Source organism: Varroa jacobsoni, unplaced genomic scaffold (assembly GCF_002532875.2).
Source record: "Varroa jacobsoni isolate VJ856 unplaced genomic scaffold, vjacob_1.0 contig01295, whole genome shotgun sequence".
Lineage (NCBI taxonomy): Eukaryota > Metazoa > Arthropoda > Arachnida > Mesostigmata > Varroidae > Varroa > Varroa jacobsoni.
This window is the reverse complement of record NW_019214615.1, coordinates 72,004-89,855: the sequence shown is the minus strand read 5'-3', so window position 1 is coordinate 89,855 and position 17,852 is coordinate 72,004.

Sequence of the window (17,852 nt, the reverse complement as noted above, 5' to 3'; positions counted from 1 at the left end):
TATAACATATTTTCGATTCTTATTAAAATGAATGTTCACAAAGTGATGAGTTATATTTAATAGAAAAAAATATGCACAACTAGCAAATTATAGACGCTATATCAGCTTTACAATTTACACAGCAGGAAAGAAGCGACATTATTGACCAGTGCTGCATTATTTGGTCAGTTTTGCATGTATCCGCAACAAGTTAACATCTGCCTAGAAGAACGGGTGTGTCATCCGATGGATACAAGACGACCACTGGAGAGATTCTTTTAGCAAGTGTGTGTTTGACTGTTTTCTAAAAAAAGGTGGAAAAGAAGTAACTATCTTTCCTGAAGAATATCGATAAGCTCGGCGCTTTCCTGCAGAAGACAAATAGCACTCTCCTGCAGGATTCATCCAATGAGCTTTGCTCTGCCAGTCCTTTGCATCGATCCACACGACCGCTAGTTTCTTTAGGTGGCCCCCAAAAAATATGGAGATTTTTTGTCAAGTCTTGCAATACATCTCAAGTGACACTTCTACTCGGTCGGAACCTTCACTGAGCACAAAGCTTGTATTTGGCTTGTTGTTGTACAGCCAAAGTAAGAAAGCGTCAAAACACATTTACTGTGAAATATTGTAAAGAGCCAAGCAATGAAAGACACATACGTTTAGAGTGAGCACAGTAGATAGACCGAAAAAATAACAGAAACATCGCACAGGAGTGAACACTTGTGTTGGAGTAAATGGGTTTGGATAGGTGGATAGGTTTTCCGGAGTAGTCGTCAGAAGAGTTGACAGAGAGTAGCATTTAAGAGCAGGCTTGAGGATCTTTTTGGATGGGTGTAGAAGGTTCTCTATTTGAATTGGTAGAGTTACGTTTAAAAACAGTTCCGATGGAAACTCCAATGTACACTCCTTCAAGAGATGAAAAGGCTAAAGTCAGGATAACATATCAATAAACACCTGCGTTAAAGGCTGGAACTGAGCAGAAAATTTTAGGGAAACAAATTCGGGGAAGTCGGGTGGGGTTCAAGTTTGATGGTAGGTTAAGTCAAAGAAAATAGAAAACTTGGAACAGTATTTTTTTCAAACCACGTCTTTGATTGTTCCTACATCAGTTCCTCAGAGGTTTGTCTGTGTATATTTCTTTCATTTCGGCATCCAATTGCATCCTACGGCTAGTCTTTTTTAAGATAATTCATTATTTAGTTAATAGATAGCGTACCTTAATGACACAGTGTATAAACGCATCTATCGCTGTAGTGTATAAACGCATCTCTCGCTGTATTTAAACCTACTTGTCAGGTTCAGATCTTAACCAAGAAGACTATTTCGATAGATCACTCAGAGAGGACCTCTAGTGCTCCCGTTGAGCTATCACATCAGATAAAGAACCCCCAAATTTTCGAAGGAATTTTACAGATATAAAACACATCAACGATGGGTTGTTTTATCTCACTACAACAAGTAAAGATTTATTAATTTTAGCCAATAAGTGCCATTTTGATAATAGAACTTATGGATAGTCCATGCCTATGCATAAAACTCAGGTAATTTGCATCTATTACATACTGTCGTTTTGTATAGTCTGACGCTGGGAAATGACACCCTAAGACGCAGGGTGCGTTAAAGCAGAAGCTAACCTGTCGCGTAAACAACGTCCCTTTTTTGTGAAATCGAAAGTCTACTTTTGCCGAGTAGGTCTCCAATGAAATTGACATCCAACGATGCAAAGTGATTTCCATTCACAAAATTAGAATTAGTTCTGCATCCCTTCCTGCTCGTAAGAACTCTCGTATGCGCCAATTCGTTTTTCAGACTCAATTCAGGGGGTACATACATGCATTCTAATACGACTGTCTTGAGTGAACTTGCTCGCACATTCTTCGGAAAAACAGGCCCAACGTTTTAACGTAATAAAATTAATAATAATAATAATATAATAATAAATAAAAATAATATAATAAAAGAGGCCATTAGCTATCATTTTCGCTCGAAGTTGGCTAATTTAACTAAGGCAAATATTTCTAATTCCAGATCAAGTCTGCAGAATCGATTAATGTGCACCAGTTTTTATTACACACATATATACATATACATGTATATATATATATATATATACTTGATTATTTAGGGCAACTATATCTCATTAAATTGAGATGAAACATATTCCATAAAGTCGGCTCTAGACATCGTGTATTAATTCGGCTTTGGGTACAGTTTTCATAAGCGTTTCTCTTTTCGGGTGTAAATTACCTTTTAATAGTCCACGCATGATTATATGGACCTAAATAGGAACCTCTGCTACAATTGAACGACTTGCATATGTTGGATTAAAATTACTCACATTTCACATGCGAAACCCGAAAGACAAAAAGTTAATACTTGTTTTCAGTAAGAAAGCGTACGAAGTATTTTACATTATTGGCCAGGTGCACATATAGGTGTAGCTTGCATTGTTAACAAAGGGCTTTATAGTTTCAACATCACTACACTGTTTAAGATCGACCATTTGCATTGAACCAGGCCTGTTACAACGAGAACTGCAATTTGAAGTTAATTCATCCAAAAATAAAATGAACGCATCCATAATGCACCTCATACTTTGTACTTAGCTTGTGAGATGTAACCACACTAAATACTACCGCTGTTAAATGTTATTTGTCACACGAAAGTACCTAGAATTAAATCATGTTTGAAGTCGGCATCCTATTGCTAAGATACAGAAGGTCATCAAAACATGCCCTCCTTCTCTGAAAGACAAAGCGCAAGAAAATATACGGCTGAATTAAATGACAGATCAAACAATTGCATTGAAATATAAATTGGGTGCGCGATTTTAATTTTCACCTTTATTATACATTCGTTTGTACAGTCAGCAGATTCACAAAGTTCATTAAGTATCGGACGTGACTTGTTAATACATTTTTCAGTTTAAGATCAAATACGAAACCAGTTACTAAGTGCCTGTTACCTTTGTTTAAAAAGTAGCTGTATTATTTATTTCCGACTAATAAGTATTTATTGGACCGCTCCAATTCGAGTGGTCTCCTTCGAAATTATCTTGCAATACACATATGCAACCGTTTTCGGAACGCTTCCAATTCGAAATCTTAGCAACAGGAAGAAATTGCATAAGTCTAAAATCGGTGAATACGGGAATTAGGACAACGTACCCATCGAGTTTTTCGCAAAAAATGCCGTACGAGTAGTAGAGTGCGAGCCGGTTCATTAACATGATGGAGGAGGCACGGTTCTGGTCGCGTGCGTCGAACAGACTCGGGCAATCTTCTTCTTGTTAACCGTAGAGCTAGGCTGTATAGACTTATGATGAACGATGCTCCAGGGGTTGAAGAAACCCGTGAGGAACACCTTGATTTTCGACATGGATCGCGCGACTTTCTTCGGTCAGAATTCGTTTTTGGACCGATAATTAAAAGGTCGGCAGACACGAGTCGTTTCACACTTTCCACATTCTAATCCACGGTCGCTGTTGCAAGCTTTCGAAAATTAGAATGGTCTCCATTGGACTTCTGTTCGCCTTAAAAACGCTTGAACCATTTGTTTACTTAAGCTTTATCAGCAGCTGATTTTCATAGGCATCCTGCAATAACAGCAAGGCGTCCATGTGGTCGGTTTTGTTTTTTGCACAAAACCTGATGCACGCTCGTTCCCATTCGGGCGACGTTCAGATCGCATCAGATAGGTACGAAATTTTATCTGTACTTAGCAAAGGTCTTGTTTTTTTTTTTGCCAAAAGAATCACAAGCGATCATCCACTAACGCGAAAATTCAAACGACTTGTTCATTTGACAACAAAAAATTATGTAAACCATCTGAAGAGCAACTTAACTTGAAAGTGAAAGTCAATGGCGCTCTTAATACCTTCTTTTGTGCTCATCTATTCGATAACACCATTCCCCTGTAACAACCTGAGAGTTGTTCGCTAAATATCACATGTTTCGTAAAGCAAGACGATACCATGATAAATCCGGCCATTATGACTAAGCGACATACGAAGAGGGTACAAGACTCACCAAACAACGAATATTCACTGTGTCATGACCTAGCAATTTATTCCGGTGCTCCTAGAAGAATTTCTGTACTAATCCTTGATAAGCAAGAAATATGGTTAGGATGATTTTTTTAAACCTTTACATTTAACTTGCTTAAATCTTTTATATATATATATATATATAATTTATTTGCTCTGTTGCTAGCTAACCTGAAATGTTACACAATCGATCTATGGAAATCTGACGGTTTTACTCCAGGTCATTCATTTATTGGATTCATTCGGCTTCGATATCACACAGCGACCAGTAGTAGCAGAGCATCATCTCTGTTGCTGTTTCGGTTCTTCGCTCCGCGAGTAGCACACAGTCCAGGTTATTCGATAAACTTGATTTTCCGATGGAAGAGTCCACCCGTCTAGGAAGCATACGAGACGCTTGTTGAGCTATATGGATAGCTCAAGGGCTTAGTAAAAATTTGCCTTCAAACAGATGAAGGTCGTTATCGCTAAGGCAAACCAGATTCATTGTTACATATGTCCATTTGAACATGCGACTTTAGCTATAGCTACTGTTTCCTGAGGCGAGTACAATTTAATTCAGATGGTCGATTATTACGCTGACCTGTTGTTCTGATCTGGAACTTGGCCATTGGGAAATAAGTCTAAGATTAAAACAAAAATTCAACACGACAGCGAATCCAAGGAATTTCGATCCTTGCAAAGATCTAATTGGGAAGAGCGCTACTTATTAAGCTTGCATCACTAACATATTTCTAGAAGCTGGTCTTAGCACTTATTGACCTATTTCAAGCAGTGTCTCTCGCTTTCTGTGGTAACAATTCAACAGTGACAGATTATCTCTTTTCTGTCACTGTTGAAATTAATTAAGTTAAAATTAATTTTAATCTCGAAAAAGAGATTTGCTATCTCTGTTACACGAACATTGTGAACGGTTAAAGGTGGGACACAGCTGATGAAATCAGCCAGGTTGGCTGTCACCTAAACCCTGCAGATCTGTTTCTACCGTAAGATAACACCTTTTGCCAAACTAGATAGATATAACATTTTACGTCACCCTATTTTTTTATTTGGCTGATTATATTCCTGAAAAATAATTTCGTCTCCTTCTAATGCACAAAAATTTGAACGGCATTGTGCATACGCACGTGTATAACTGAGCTTAAGATTATGGATAATGACCGTTTTGGATCACTGGCCTATTGTAACTTCTCTTTCTTAATATATATTCATATATGCAAATACACAATAACACTAGCATGTATATATATATATATATATATATATATATATATACTGTCCTTAGTTATTGCTCCGTAGTTAACTAAGGCACTTGGTACGTCTAGCCATCGACTGCCTTTTCCGTTGAAACAAACTGATTGTTGTAACCATGCCGAACTAATCCACAGATCTAAATTCAGTACAGAACTTATGTTATACTAGTTAAGTTTGTGAATGCTACAGCAGACTTTGAATTTGTCTAAAAATTTGTTTTTTGGAGAGAAAAACGATTGTCCAATAGATGGTAGGCAGGTATTAAACCCATATAGTGCACACTAATGGATTATCTCGATGTGGTTCGTTACATTTAGTTTAATTTTAAGACATTATGATATACAGTGAGTAATCACAACCAGTGGTAAAAAACCAACATCAATAGAGGTTCATAGAGATCGACATTGATTTTCTCAGCCCTGGAGCAATGAAGAAAGACACGTCGAAAAAATTAGATCCTTCAAACCGTTACGTAGTCCTATGATTTGCGGTACATGCTGTTCATCATGTATCGTGCACCAAATCGAACTTCTATGAGCTTATTAAGATTTACGTCCGCTCAAAACGTAGACGACTCCGTCATAAATATTGTACAGCATGATGTCCCCAGTTACAATCCCTAGGAAACTTGGCACAGTGATAAAGATAGACAATGATATTGTAAGATTGCTTGATGAAGACACATTTGCGAAACTTTACCCTCCTCAAGTGTCATATAATACAAGACCATTACAATATAGAATTTTATAGATGTTATTTGCTGGGTTAGAAAAACTAGGGCATGTAGACCGGTATGGCTTTAAAGAGTGAACTACACATTTGATACGTCCGTCGAATTCAATACTCGATTTTGTTATGACAATTCAGGTCGATGAATAAAATAACAATCCTGGCCACCGCTCCAGATTTCTCAATAACTTAAATCCATCTTGAATTTGTTTCTAAGGTAATCGTAAAGTATGATCACTCAGATTTTTGACGGGTTTAGATCAGAAAATCAGTGCTGCATTTCACACGCAAACCTTAGACGAGATCTGGCAGCCGGTGGCAAAATGGCGCAAACAAGAACAAGGCAGTCATTAAAAGTGCATTGAGATAACTGGACAGTATACTGCATCAGCCTTTTACGATCTCTAATGAGGTTTCACCGTAAATATATACGCACGTTCCATGCAGAGGAGAATTGCGTATTTCAAATGTCAATCTTCTTCAAAAGAAATTCTGCATTTCATCTCATTAATCATTTTATTCATTGAATTCTCTCTCTCTCTCTCTCTCTCTCTCTCTCTCTCTCTCTCAGGGGGCCCAGAACGACACAGATAAAGATGAAATAAATCCTTTTTATGGCTTCAAAATATTTTGGTTCTACTTCTGTTTGAAATGAAAATCATTCGAACACGTTGGTAAATTTCCGAGAGAGGAAGGTCAAGGGTCGATTCATTATTGTGCAGGTTTGAACATCTAGCGCTATTACTGCTAATAGAGAATGAGAATTCTTGACCACCACTTAAGACAATCATCACCGATTGTTCCATGTTTTGTGTCTACCTGTCTCTTAGTTCAGCATTGGCTTTCGGTGCTCGTTGAACCTACACACCGAGTGAAGTAATCAATGATTTTTGTCAGTCGACGCAGAATCTCTGTGCTTTTCGGTCGCTGGTTTTTCTTTTCAATTATCCTCGCTTTTTTGGTTTGGCTATTAATTTTTAGTCAGCAGTCCAGTTGGGTTTATACTGTCATGACTTGGGCGACGCCTATCAGTTTATGTAGCTACACGATTTTGTCAATGGTTGAGTTTATTTGAGAAAACTGCTCTGACAGTGCCGGTGCGTTCTATTTTTCTATACAGATTGTTTAGTATATGGGTATCTGAAAAACTAGCACTTCCATTGTATATAGTACGCATATATCTTATCATACAGTTACTAGGTCTACGGCCGGGTCGCGCCAACAAGACCTAATGCTATCTGTGCAGCCGATTTTTGGAAGTAATAAATTGTGTTAATACATGATCTCCGGCTCGAGTCGGCTATGTAGCTTTTCAGCTGCCCATATACAAGCAGCGTGCAATGTCTAGCTAGCCGTCTGTCTAGCTAGACCTGACAGCAGCTAGTAATTATAGAGCTAATACCCAGCCATCAACTATTTAACCGTTTTATCTTCTCGCCGTGTTTACAATAACGTTTTGCACGTATAAGTATATCGGCCCCAAAGAAACGGTACTCTGTCACTGATGGCCTCTTCAATCGGCTTTCAAATCCTTTTTTCGTTGGAGATCGATCTACTCGTTCCATCTTATGGCCTTTCTTCTTCGTCCTTGAGAACAACCCTTCAAACGACAAAACTATTTGCTTATTCTATACACATGAACTCTGTTCGCGCTGCCATCGATTATATTCTACCTTGCCGTACATATACAGATGCCCCCAACGGTAGTCTGTCGATATTGTAAAACCATTGTTTCACTAGTACAGCCTTTGTTCAATGACAGATGAGAGTTTATTTTGAGATCTACTTGCCTTGGATAAAGTACTGTCAATGTGAGTTGTTCTTGTATCGCTCGTATATCCCTTGGAGATATGTAAAAAACTTCGTCTGCCTGTATTTTCACCTATGTTCTATGGCTCAACGTGCAATATTTATTTTTATAACATGCAACAATGTGCATGCTACCTTTTAAATAATTTTCATCTAGCATTGTAACTGGATTAACAAAAAAACTACTCTTTTTTTTAATAAGGCATCTGTATGAAAATTGTTACACCTTTTCAAGTTCTACGCATAACCAAACTGTGAGTTTAAAGCAGCTATGTGTTGTACGAAAGTCAGTAAACACCCATTTCAATAACGCTATTAATTCGGGCTAACAAACTTGATTTATGAACTAGGAGGTACATCTTTGGAGTCCTTAGAGCCGTCATTTGTGTTAAAAGACTTGGAGTTTTAATTAAAACTTATTCGCCAGTAGCTCCCAATAGGTTGTTCTTAGGAGAAAATGAGCTAAAATCTAAGGTGAGCCTTTGTCTTATAAGATTCTGTATCCCAGTTTAAGTACTTAACTTATTGTAAAAGTATTCTGTGAGGATGAGGAGATATCCGGAAAAACGCTATGGGCCAGAGAGCTATCATTACTTCTTAAGACTTTTGTTCAGACCAACCAACAATAATCCCGGACGTCTCGGAAATGGCGAATGAATACTATAAATAAGTGGTTCCTTTAACTCTATTCTCTGGCTAAAAGCGAGTTACTAAAGTACCGGTTGGCCTCATCGTGTCGCTCCGTTTCTACTTCAACGCAGGTGCCGCTTTTCACCCAACCCAATCTGCAATTAAAAAACCTTTCTGAACCCAACAAGATCGCGCTTTTCGTGCCTCTAAATTTTTTCTATCCTACTACATCGATCTCGAGGCTACTAAATACCATATACTCTACTGGAAGTCCTATCACTGGTTGTTAGTATACAAGTACGAGACCCGTCTGTCGAACGAGTCGTGTGCGAAGCTGCTATTGTTGTTGTTGTCAACGGCAGGATGGCTTTCGGCTAAGAGTTGAGGACGGAAGCCGCGAGTAACGTACATAAGTGGCATTATCGTTGCAACCATTTTAAGGGAATATTTTTCTCACGCCATTTTAAACAGAGGCTGCTCAACGTGGGTTAAGATGCCAGCAAATTTACAAAAGCTTGCAAGCTAGGAGGGGGACGTAGAGGATACATACGGAGAAAAAGTTGTTCCTGCGTTGGAGCTATAGAAAAACAAGCAAGCCAAAGTAGAAATAGGACCTTATATAATAAACAGCATAAATGTAAAGAACTCTATGCACAGTGTATTCGATCGTTTTTACTAGTAAATCAGTGCACGCGCGGCCTGTGTTGTCACCGCAACCACGAGGACAGGTAACGTAAGGAAAATTTATTACAACAATCATCGAAAAACAGCAACCGCTAATATAACTTTCAGTATATTAAACGTGAGAATACGCAAAACAAAATTTATATAAGTATGTCGATTAAAAAAGTAGCTATATTTTTTGTTTAATTGTAGAGTTACCCATTTAAACGATATGCATATCAAATAGAAAAAGTACTTAAAAATGAACGCAGCCAAAGAAATGCGTCGAAACTTCGTGAAGCTAATACCCGATTGTGAATTTTACAATACCCCATATTAGATGTTAAAATGTCTAAATCATTTTTAATGTATGCAAAGTAGCAAATAAAGTAAAAAGTAGCATCGGTGGGTTAAGGCTAAGTGATAGGCTGATACCAGATGACACTGAGGCAGACTATAAGCTAAAAATCTGTTCTGATCTGTTTATGCTGTTTAAGCACTGGTTGCTTTTCCACTACACCTCCACTTGCAGAGTGCACTTGACCCACTTTAATATAAACAGATTAGCAACACAGTAACTGCCATGCAAGCCCAACGTTAACCTTGATGGAGCACATCTAATTTTCTTATAATAAGAGTGCAGCAGATACTGCTGAATTCCGCAAACCGATTTTTACGTAGAAAAAAGACAAGACTCCCGAGTACTTCTGGACTTTTGTAAATAGCTTTTGATATAACAGACTCGTCCAAGTTGACGAATCAGAATTAATAATAAAAAATTCTACAGTTGCTCTTATTTTTCTTCGACTGTTGATGGAGTTAACTTTTTGGTTTTTGACTAACCCTTTGTTTTATGGAGCGCCTCGTAGTTTGTGGCTTTGGAGTCTTTTGGACTTCACTACTATGTAAGGCGTGAGATGCGTGCGCTCTGTCTGAAAACTACGCATTTGTCATGTGTCCCTCCGGAATTGTTGGTATATAGTAAGTAGCATTATTTCTGTCGTAGGAGACATCTCCCTGTTCGAGGCTAGGCCCTGAACGTCCCTTAATGCTACCTCAGGTCACACCCGTAATTCTGGCTGGTAAAAAAGGTCTTAGAAAAATCTTTTTAGGATGATGCATTTTGAATTGTGTCAGTTACCTTTTACTGTACACTAAACCTGCCCACACATCATGTGTGCCTATCTCAACAGTATCCGGCCAAAATGATTGATTCCTAAAAAAAAGTCATTATTTTCATAATAAAAGATTGCTTTCGGCGTCGTGTTCGGGGTGTAACATTTGATGTGTCGTCAAGTTTAAATGTGCAAACTTCTGAAAAAATACAAACGTGTTCAAGTTGACCAGTAGTGTTCAATTTAGTGTTAATGTTCATCAAAGATTAATGGCGTGGATTGATAATTATATAAAAGAGGGCGCTTCTCTCCGAAAAACAAATTGTTGCGTTCGCATACATGATCTTCGCATCCCTAAAGGTTGATACGGGCTTTACCTAAACCAATGCTTGTTTATGTTGAATATCAAGAATAACATCTGTGAATTCCCTGTCATACAGCTTGTATGCAAACAATGCAATATCGTAAAGGCATCTCTTAACCTTGTCGTAATCGAGCCAGGGCTTGGCTATTGTTATAGTGCAGCAAAAATGGCATACTGATCCCTAGTCCTGCATGTAGAGCCTAAATTCAAAAAATAAACACCAGTACATACTGAGTAAGTAAGCTACATGATGTAGCCATGTTTGTGAGAAACATAGGCATTGCAATGGCCTTAAACTCAGACTTGCAGCATCATTATCATCGCTGCAGGTGACCTGACCGCACCTCATTGATTTACAAGATAATATACAGACCCAGTTAGACCACCGCTTTGCTGGCCTTCCAGAGCGGAAAACGTTCATGATTTCTGATGGACTGAGTATGACCGGATCCGCCGCGCCAATTACTGCGAAATGAAGCTCTGTGCTTATCTCATCTGCGATACGTCAGACTGCGATTTTTCTGCTATAATTCCTATCATGATTCGGGATAAAGCGAACGGCGGTATCGTATACGAAAGCCGTCATTTTTTCGGCATATAAAACTTAAGTAAGTCTGAGGGATCTAATGAGCTAGCTCATCGCTTTGCAAGAAGAAGGCTGGTGAGGTTTACCCAGCCTTTCAAGCCGGAAATTTACATGGAAGTCATTTGATGACCTCGATTTCTTTCGCTGCCGATATATGGAATGGAATAGACGCTTTAACTGGCTCCATTTTCTACTGAGTAGTGGAAAAGGGTTTGATTTGGTTAAACAACACATTTAGAGCAGCCTGTCGGTCTCAAATGTCTAATAGCTATTATGGAGATGCCTGTTGGTTAATTTGGTTGCTGCCGCGACTTATAGACCATTTTTCGCCATTCGCATTAGTTGCTTTTCTCAGAAAACGATTTGCCTCAGGAAAGCAGAAAACCTGACAAAAGTGAATTTTCATAGAGTACAGCGGTTTCATGTTCGGACGTTGTACCCCGTCGATTTCGTTGAAGACACAGAGGATCGTTGTTTATTCCGCGATTTCGTCATTCATCGATCTAGTGAGCCGCCATCAACGCCTACATTTATTGACGTTCTGGGAACCATATCAAGAAGTCCGGTCAAATAAAGGAAAAATCATGAAGTGATACCAAACATTGTACCTGAATAGACACACACGGCATCGTCGAAATGCGGTGCCAATGTGTTCTATCGTCAATCAGCTTTGGAAATGCCGTATAGATCGTAAAGTAGGCGTTGATTTTCCCTAAAGTTAATGTTATGGTTCGATGGATATCTTTAGGAATTATAGTTTAATCCCAATAAGGTAAAATGATATCAATGTGATTTTCGGAATAAGAAATCTTCCAAGTGAGTTTCAAATGGCCGCTATGACCTTTCGTCAAACAAAAGTAGTTTGGCTCTTCTTGAATATGAGTAGTTTAATTTAATTCCATTAACAAATCTCTTTAAATAGACATTTGAAAAACGTCGTTACAAAGTTTCTCAGTTTTAGAAGCGAGTGCTCGAAGAGTAAAATATTTTACTTAGACCCATGATAAGTGAAAAGACATGCTTTCTAATGCAGGTAGCTGGCTTTTCCATACAGCTTTCCTTATATTGTTTAATTTCAATTGACTTAGGGACGATTTTTGTCGAGCTCATTTCAAGTCACGTAGCTAGATAAATATGAAAAATCTCCCTTCAAAAATATTATTAATTTTTTGCTGTTAATATCAGGCTGATACAGTTGATAAGCTCACTAACATTTTGGGAGCAGATTATTTCATATGTGTGTCGGTATTACAAAGAGTATTCCTAGTGTGTTACTCCTCAAGTATTATTGTGGTTTAACCTTCAAAGTACTTCTATTGGGTCAGGAGCTGCGTGTAACAGATTTGATTTGAAACAAAAAAAGGGCGCGTCGCTACACGACATATCTACCTTTTTTTTCGTTGCCTTTCCGCGCGGACGGCAAAAGCAACGGTGGCCTGTCGGTCTGCGAAAGCCGAAATGTCCGGACTCCGCAATTCAGCGCCAGTCAGGAACTTGGGACGACGTGAATAGTTGGCTTGGTTCCGCTCGTTCATCTTTCAACCAATTCATCATCACAGGCCTCCTCGGGCACTGCTGATATCCTTCGTGGCTAGGTAGGATAGCCGAGAAGGAGACGAGGAAGAAAGCTAAAGGCAAGTAGGCAAGGTCGCACCCATGCCATGATGCCCAATTGAACTCAGTTATCCCAGGAGTTGCACGGCGTTAAAGGCTGCGGCGGCAATCCTTCTATCGCTGTAGCAATCTGGAGCTGTTGGTACCTTCGAGCGATGGCGACGCTATTCGGGAATAGGTTGGCCTGACAAAGATGATGTTAGTAGCCAAACGAGTTATTAATTATTATAGAATTAACAGGCTTGCTGAAAATATAGAATACCTGGCCGACAAATGGGAAACAGGATCTTTGTCAGTTCTCGCTTCGATATATGATAGTCGATTGTTAGTCACGATACATAATACTAATAATAATTCGTACAATGGAACCCAGACAGGAACATCAGTCTGAAATTGCTTGTCGCTGTAGACCAAGCGATTACCCTAACATTAGTTTACAGCAAATAGTCAAATCGCCCTTTTCGTACCCAACGGTTTAACCTACAATCATATTGGATTAGTAGGGTACTTGAAGCTTGGGAACTCTTTTACGGTACATAGATAAAATTCACAATCGCCGGGACGCGGTTGTATCGTGACGCACGAACGCAACAACTGCAAACTATATGGCGTTATCCCCAAAGAATGCCAGTACTAGTGACGTATGCAACGATACGTCACTATTGGCCCTATCAGTACATTTAAGCCTTACTCACTCTGGCCATCATCCTCAGCTAATGCTTAACATGATAGTAACATATCTGCTTATGAACTTACTAGAGCAATTTTGGTATTAGTAGTTACGTTGTCATCCCTAGATCTTAGTCTAGGGCAACGATTAGTGTTGGGTAACCAAATGCGCCGATAATGATCACACTATACTGATGAGCGAAATCCTATAGTGCAGCTTAGTTTCTTTGTTGGTCATATTGGTGCGTCCCATTTTGGGACTGAACTTTCTTGCTAGAGACGTAGGGAGGCTTTAAGGCTTCACACCATTCGGTATGCCGATGTGTGAACTACATTAGCTTGCCCTTGTTAATTATAGATCTATAAATATCTACTAGATCATATATGTACACGGCTTGTTGCGCTTTATGAGTACTATCAATTCAGATTGTTAGGGAACAGATAAGCACATGGACAGATGCACTGTTGCTTTGAAACTTTAAAAGCCGATCTTTTAGAAGAATATAATGGGAGCGAACAAAATAGGGTCATGGGAATTTTGAAAATCTTGATAGACGGAACTTTTATACATCGAGGCTAGGCTACGGAGAGAATTTTTTAGGATAATTTGAAACGTAAAGGGATATTGTGCTTTGATGAGGATTTTATCGTCAAGTAAACAAAACAGAAGTGTGTCTAGCATCTGAGAGTATACGCCAGAATTATATTCAATAGATTTTTTAGAAGCTATGTGACGAGAGGCAGTTCATCTCAAACAAGTTCAGAATCTCGACCGGAGGCTGCAACCATTTAGCTGCAATGAAGTGAACGCTGCCGGTTATGACGATATTGTTTTTTTTTATTAGATGATTATTTAGTGTGCAAGTTATTATTAAGCGCCCCGATATCACTAGACCCGATATGAGCCATTATTGAACGACGAGTGCTCTCATGTGTTGAATTTGGCAATATTAAACCAAAACTGATTTCACTAATCTATAAACTAATTTTAGACTTTTAGAGGTGAACACATTTAGGATAAACCAGAGCAGCAACACGAATCCTCTTCGGGCAATATTTTTATTTGGACCACGCGTGATGCCCAAAAAATCTCCTTGTTTGAAATTTATAGAGAAAACTTTCAAGGACCAATAGGGTTTTTTAGGTTTCGGGTTCGTTTCAATAACATTAACTGTTTCCTTCTTACGTTCAACGTCAAAACATAAACGTTACGTCAAAACACCTAATTAATGCTTTGCCGTATTTTTGAAAATCTTATCTCCTGTCGTCCCGAATCGGAGTCAAAAGTAAACCAGAACATTTTACGCTCCTGCGCCCAGTTCGCAGGCAAGTGTAGCACATGCTGCAGAAACTGCTGGTTCTGGATATCATCCAGCGTCGGTCGAACGTACAGAAGGCGACCGACAACAATGTGAGTCTCAAGAACGTTGTCCTAATTGACTTTTCATTTTGTAACTGCTAGTTAAAAATAGATGTTTTTTTAAAAAGAGATGGTTGTTAAAAATAGATGGTCTTAAAAATAAATGTTTGCCTTTGGCTGAAGTACACTTCTGACATCTAAACGTATACCTCTAAGTGAGTGTGGATATATTCTCATTTATATTATATAACCCGGTTCTATAAACTCGTCCTCACTTACTTGTGCGCGCATCAAAGGTAACTGAATCCTTATATTGAAGGAACGATAGATTGAACGTAAGAGCATTGAGTGAGCAAATTACAGGATTTGTCCTTCTCTTTATTTTCACTTAGAGTAGGACAATTTTTTAGTACTTATAAGCTCTATTTTGATCACAGTGTTTCACTGGAATGATATTATCATTAGTATTGGATTATCAATTGGAACAATACTTCTGGTTACTGACGTCAGCATGCTATGTAAGTCCATTTTTCAATAAAGTAGAAAGATACTTTAATCAATTAATAGGCATACGTGGAAGGCGTATTTTAGATTGCATGTGTCATAGAGCTAACCTATATAGCAGCAAGCGTGTAACGCGATGAAAGACTGATATTTCATGCGAATGAAAAAATCTGTCGGAAGACCAATTGATCCGATGAGCTCCGAGGCAACGATGTGTTGACAGCGATCGTGAATGAAGGCTGAGAGGCCTTAGGGAAAATAATTCCAGTGTAGTTTATCAATAATATATCACCGAGCTCGATGTAATCGGATGTTACTCTGCTTGCCCTACCAAATCTCATCTAAACATCCTTCATAGCCATCCGCTGAGTGACTTCTAACTATGCATGATTTTCGAAGGTGGACAGCAAATTGTTAGAGGCTTTTTTCCAGGTATTACGCACTGAAATAAAATACGGAACTGATAACAATCGGCGACTGTGCCCAACAATGTAGTTGCATATTTAATGCTGCTCATTATAGGCGAGACGTATTGATGGAAAACTAAAAGCAATAAGTTAGACTGCTTCAACGTTATATCGTTATGGGCGAACCCTTGAAAATTTTAACTTTAATCACACTAAATGCCTTTGTCGGTTATATGTATTGTCTTATTATATTGGAAGCGCGCAGGTTCAAGCGTCACTCTACGAATACAAGCTTTGAGCTGCGGTTCCCATCTAATGAATAGGTCTTCCGAATTCAGCAAAACGGCAGGTAGGATAGACAGGCGCCTTGTCTTACAACCCTAGATTTGTTCCCAAGTTGAAGCTAGATATTTAAAATAGCCAAGTCGTTCATATTTACTCTTTGAGCAGCGTAAATATCGTTAGATTTTTTCGACAGTAATGCGGTCCTAAAATTGCCTATACTTGGCGTGGGGACCTTCGAGGCCTCCTTCTTCCTTTGCAAGGCCTGCCCGTTGGATTCTATTGGAAAGTATAGAACTTTAGGCAATTATATTTTCTGGGCTTAAAGCAGTACACAGAAATGTTTGCCAGCGATATCTTTGTTGTTACGATTGATGTTAGCTAAAATAGGATTAACCCTATTCGGTGTTCGGATTTTCAGTGTAAACTAATAAAAAAACAGCACCTGTCAACGAGCACCGTAATTCCTTGCCGGCGACAAAGTATTTCGTTAAAGTACCATAATCCTAACTTGAGCAGAAATAATTAGCATAGTTCTAGTCTGCGAGAACTGGCCGCGCGTCGTATATACATAGTACTTGCTCTAGAGCTAGAAAATCTTCATACCGTGAAAATGAAGACATACAGATAGTTGCGTGAAATGTTTTTGCAATTGCTGCAGGGAGATCCTCAAAAAAGCGTCTTTATTTAATACAATTGCTCGCCGCGTCTCTCGCTAATTGAATCCTGCGCCTAAATACTTCATCAGTAATTTTAAAAACGCTTTTATGTAAATTCACGGATATTTTTTGAATAGTGGACGCCAGCGACATATATTGGTGAATATTCATACGTTTAAACTCGTTAAAGTCTCGCTTAAGCATGTAAGACCCGCAACTGATTCAACCCAGAACTGTTAATCTGCCTAAAAATCCAACATTAGGTAGAGGACCACATAAAAAAGAAAACAGCTTTATATTTTATAGCACTCTTGCATCAGTGTTCCAAGGTGCCGGAAAACGTAAGGCCCAAGGCGGTGTTAACATATGATTGCGCCATAATTTGCGCAACACCTTACTATATTCCTCATGAGTGGTTATGAAAAGGACTTCATCTTTAACTAACTGATGTTTTCTAAAGCATGAATACATATCAAAATATACATGAGTTTTATTCAAAATGCAAACATGTTTGCAGCAATAGCCATACAAGCAGCGTTTTCTGCAATTGACTTATTGCGTGTTCAATGTATACGTACTGACCTAAAACAACTACCGAGGGTGGCGGCGTGTTACTTCACAAGGAAAAGTGAATGAAAAGACAAACTGAGTGCTTACGGGATGAGGAGGCGGGCGTCTTTAGACACAACTGAGTAGAAGAGTTGCAGCGACTTTTAATGATATTAGCTTTTTTCTTCTGATACTTTCGTAATGTCTCATCATGTGCGTTTTATGTTGGTGACTATCGTCCTGCTTAGTATTACGGCTATAATTTGACCTCGAAGCGGCGGAAGCACCGAGAGTAAAGAATAATTTACGAAGTTTGAGCGCCTGCCAAAGGTTTAGCTCATGCAGAAAAAACGATTAAAAAAAAGAAAGAGAGAAGTAGGTAAAAGAAAACATGACTGAAGACGTTTTCTGCCAATTATTATTATTATAATTAAACGCTTATTTTTCGCGAATTTAACTGTAACCAAATACTTCGGGTATAGGTGCTGAAAGTATTTATTAGAATTAAACACCTGAAGTGAGTAGAATTTTAAATATAGCACCTCCGATTGCGAGTAGATGTAATACCCTAAAAGCACACAAATTTTAGAGAGCGGAAGGTTGAATATGCGGCTACAGCTTGTTTAAATGCGAG